Source organism: Bidens hawaiensis, unplaced genomic scaffold (assembly GCF_021521415.1).
Source record: "Bidens hawaiensis isolate Kalapana, Puna unplaced genomic scaffold, B.hawaiensis_p1.1 tig00047351_1, whole genome shotgun sequence".
NCBI lineage: Eukaryota > Viridiplantae > Streptophyta > Magnoliopsida > Asterales > Asteraceae > Bidens > Bidens hawaiensis.
This window is the reverse complement of record NW_027498443.1, coordinates 63,130-68,284: the sequence shown is the minus strand read 5'-3', so window position 1 is coordinate 68,284 and position 5,155 is coordinate 63,130.

The window sequence follows — 5,155 nt, the reverse complement described above, 5'->3', positions numbered from 1 at the left end:
TTTGTAATAATATTACCACTAAAATTATAACAAGACTATCAATGTATTAAACAATTTGAAGATGACAAAAAACAAAAACATGAGAGAGATATATATTCAGTAACTTTCGATTGTTGCTGCTTCCTTTGTTACATAAGGTTCGTATATATACAACTACTTTTAATATTTAGGAAACATATGCATTAAATTTGTGTTGAAAATGTTCATCCATTCACATGGATGTTTCTTTTCTTACACGTTTATAACACTCCCCCTTGGATGAAACATTTTCAAACTTCGCTGCCTCATTAAAAACCTTGCTAAAGGAAAACCCAATGGGAAAAAACTTTAGCTAAGGGAAAAAGAGTGCAGTATATAGCTCCCCCTCAAATTGCAGGTCGTTACATTGTTCGTACATGGCGCATGCCAATATCATGAACATGTTTCCTGAATGTTGCTGTGGGAAGTGCTTTTGTGAAAAGATCAGCTGAGATGTTGCTGGACTGGACATGTCTCATTTCAACCTGATTGTCTTTAATAAGGTCTCGAGTATACTCAAAGTATCTTGGTGGTATATGCTTTGTTCTGTCACTTTTGATATATCCTTCCTTCATTTGCGAGACACAAGCTGCATTATCTTCATAAATAGGAGTTGGAATTCGATCTTTCTCTAGCCCACAAGAAATCAATATGTGTCGTGACATAGATCTTAACCATACACATTCTCTTTAAGCTTCATGCAATGCAATGACTTCAGCATGATTTGAAGATGTTGCAATGAGTGTTTGTTTCTGAGAACGCCATGAAATCGCAGTTCCTCCATTCTTAAATACATATCCAGTTTGAGATTTTGCTTTATGGGGATCAGATAAATAACCTGCATCTGCATAACCAACTAACCCTTCTTTTGAATCGTTAGGATAAAATAAACCTAAATCAACAGTTCCTTTTAAATACCGAAAAATATGTTTAATGCCATTCCAATGTCTTTTAGTAAGGGATGAACTGAATCTTGCCAATAAATTAACTGCAAAAGAAATGTCAGGTCTTGTACAGTTAGTAAGATACATAAGTGCTCCAGAGGTATGGTACTTCGGGACCAAGAATCTCTTCATTATCTTCGCAAGGACGAAATGGATCATTGTCAACATTGAGTGATCTAACAACCATCGGTGTGCTTAAAGGATTTGCTTTGTCCATATTGAAACGTTTTAAGAGTTTCTCAGTATAAGTTGACTGATGCACAAGTATCCCATTATGCATATGCTCAATTTGTAAACCAAGACAATATTTGGTTTTTCCAAGATCTTTCATTTCGAATTCTTTCTTTAAAAGAGCAATTGCTTCATTAATTTCTTTTTGTGTCCCAATTAAATTTAAATCGTCAACATACACAGCTATGATCACATATCCTGATGTTGTCTTCTTGATGAAGACACATAGACAAATAAGATTATTTGTGTATCCTTTGCTTATCAAATAATCACTCAAACGATTGTACCACATCCTTCCAGATTGTTTCAGTCCATACAAGGATCTTTGTAATTTGATGGAATACATTTCCTTAGGCTTTGAGCTTATTGCATCGGATAGTTTAAATCCTTCGGGAATTTTCATATAGATGTCACTATCTAGTGATCCATACAAGTAAGCTGTGACAACATCCATAAGGCGCATCTCTAAATTTTTAAGGACTGCTAAGCTGATTAAATATCTAAACGTAATAGCATCCATGACAGGAGAATACGTTTCTTCATAGTCAATTCCTGGCCTCTGAGAAAAACCTTGAGCTACAAGTCTTGCTTTATATCTTGTAACTTCATTTTTCTCATTTCGTTTTCTCACAAAAACCCATTTATATCCTACAGGTTTCATTGACTTTGGTGTAATGACAATAGGTCCAAAAACCTTTCGATTGTTTAGTGAGTTTAATTCAGCTTGCATAGCATTTTTCCATTTGTTCCAATCTTGTCGATTTTTACAATCATCTACAGATTTTGGTTCAGGGTCATCATTTTCTTCCATGATATCGCTTGCCACAGAATAAGAAAATATATCATCAATATTTTCCATTTCATCTCAATCCCACATTATATGTGATTTACCATAGTTTATTGACAATTCTTTATTGGAATATACCGATTGGCCTTCCACGTTTTAAACGTTTTTTAGATTCATGAGGTGCATTATTATGGTTTTGCTTGCTTGGAATCTCAACTCGAGCTGGAGCATTAGCAGCTGGTATATGAGATTTAGTGACCCTGTTTATATCAGTAAATGCATCAGGTAACTGATTTGCAATTTCTTGTAGATGTATTATTTTTTGAACCTCTGTCTCACTTTGTTTTGATCTTGGGTCTAGGTGTAACAATGATGGCACACACCATGATATATCTCTTTCTTGCTTTTTCATTTCTCCCCCTAATGTCGGGAACATTGTCTCGTTAAAATGACAATCAGCAAAACGTGCTGTAAATACATCACCTGTTAAAGGTTCAAGGTATCTTATGATGGAAGATGTTTCATATCCAACATATATTCCCAACCTTCTTTGGGGACCCATTTTTGTGCGTTGTGGTGGTGCAATAGGAACATACACAGTACAACCAAAAATTCTGAGATGAGAGATATTTGGCTCATTTCCAGAAACAAGTTGTGTGGGAGAGTATTTATGATTTGCACTTGGTCTCACGCGGATTAATGATCCAGCATGCATAATTGCATGGCCCCAAATAGAAACAGGGAGTTTTGTCCTCATTATTAATGATCTAGCTATTAGCTGTAGGCGTTTGATCAACGACTCGGCTAAGTCATTTTGTGTGTGTACATGAGCAACAGGGTGTTCTACAACAATCCCCACAGACATGCAATAATCATAAAAAGCATGTGATGTAAATTCTCCCGCGTTATCAAGCCTTACTCTTTTAATGGTATAATCCGGAAAATGTGCACGTAATTTGATAATTTGAGCAAGAAATTTTGCAAAAGCAACATTACGAGTCGATAATAAAGAGATATTAGACCATCTGCTAGATGCGTCTATTAAGACCATGAAGTATCTAAATGGTCCACATGGTGGATGAATTGATCCACATATGTCACCTTGAATTCTTTCAAGAAACATTGGTGTTTCTTTATCGACTTTTAATGGCGAAGGCCTTGTAATTAATTTTCCAAGAGAACAAGATGTACATTGAGGCATTTTATCTATTTTATGGATCTTTTGACCTTTCAGTGGATGCCTATGTGTATTTTCAATGATCCTTTTCATCATTGTGGATCCTGGATGGCCTAATCTGTTATGCCATAAGTTTATGATACCAGAATCGCAACAATTTTCTTTGACTGCCATATGTGCTTGAGGCACATTTATATATGTATAATGCAAACCAGAATGGAGCATTGGCAATTTTTCCAATATTTGATCTTTGCTTATGATATGCAAATATTTTTCATTACTAACAGTCCTTGACTGAGTATCATATCCATTATGATATATGTTTCTGAAACTCAACAAATTTCTTGTTGATTTTGGGGAAAATAAAGCATTTTCTATTTTGAGCTTTGTACCATTTGGTAATGCTAAATTAGCTTTTCCCACTCCTTCTATCAAGTTTGTAGGACCTGATATTGTATTGATGATCCATTTTGTTGGTTTCAGTTTATAAAAATATTTTTTAGATCTAAGTATAGTATGCGTGGCTCCACTATCCGCTATACATATATCTTCTTCATTTGTTTGATCTTGTGCTCCGGTGATTTTCATTTTAAATCTTGAAAAATATTAAGAAAGAAAAAATAAGTGTATAACGAAGACATATGATATTTTAATAAGAACTTTATTTAATTGAAACACAAGTAGTATATGAAAGAGGAACTACATAATTAAAGATAATGAGAACACACTTAATAACTGCATCTAATTATAGTAGTCAAGCAACTTTGTTTCAAAGTTCTACCCCAAAGTCTTCAACGCTCAGCTCAACATTGATATTATTAAAGTTATCAACATGGTTCACTTCTTTCTCTTTTCCTTTTAGAGAGGCTTGGTACAGTTCACACAGATGTGGAGCTGTGCGACAAGCCTTTGCCCAGTGGTTTGTACTTCCACATCTAAAACATGAAGTGCCATTGTTTTCGGACCCACTAGCTTCATTCCATTTATTTTGGTGGTTGGAATTGGTATTGTGTGGGACATGATAATTATTGGCTCTCTGGTTACGACCACGACCACGGCCACGACCACGACCGTAAGAGTTATTGTTCCATTTGAATGGATGCTTACGATCATTAAAATGCCTTTTGTCAAAATGACCACGTCCACGTCCACGGCCTCGTCCTCGACTTTGTTCCCATTTATGATCAGAATTTTTATGAGAACTTTTGTGAGCAACATGTGCTTCTGGTATTGCTAATGAACCCGTGGGACGATATTGATGATTTTTCATCAATAATTCATTATTTTTCTCTGCTACAAGTAGTAATGCATTTAGATCAGAGTATCTCTTAAAATTCTGCAAACGATAATGTGTTTGCAAGTTTATATTTGATGCATGAAACGTGGAGAAAGTTTTCTCTAACTTTTCTTCCTCTGTTACGGGATACCCACAAAATTCTAGCTTTGAACAAATTCGGTATAAAGCAGAGGTGTAATCATTTACCCTCTTAAAATCTTGGAACCTAAGACTGTTCCATTCATCTCTAGAAGTAGGAAGTAAAACTTCCTTTAGATGACCGAATCTGCTTTTCAAATCTTCCCATATCATATATGGGTTATCATAATTAAAATACTCATGCTGTAGTAATTCATCAATATGTTTATGGATGAAAACATCAGCTCTTGCTTTATCCTGGTCAGAGCAATCATTGTATTCTTGGATTGCGTCTAACACATCCATAGATTTTAAATGTCTTTTGACATTTGCTGTCCAAGACATATAATTTTCTCCAGAAATGTTGAGTGTAGGGAATTCGAGTTTTGCTATATTTGACATTTTGTTGCTAAACATAATAGAGCAAATAATAAGATAAATATTAGAATCCATATATATCAATCAACAATGAGATACAATACATTGGTAGAGCTATAAACATATAAAAGAAAAAGAAAATGCCGAAATCTTTAGATGGGAGATTAGAAATTAGAATGAGAAGTAGTATAAGCATTATAGTGACC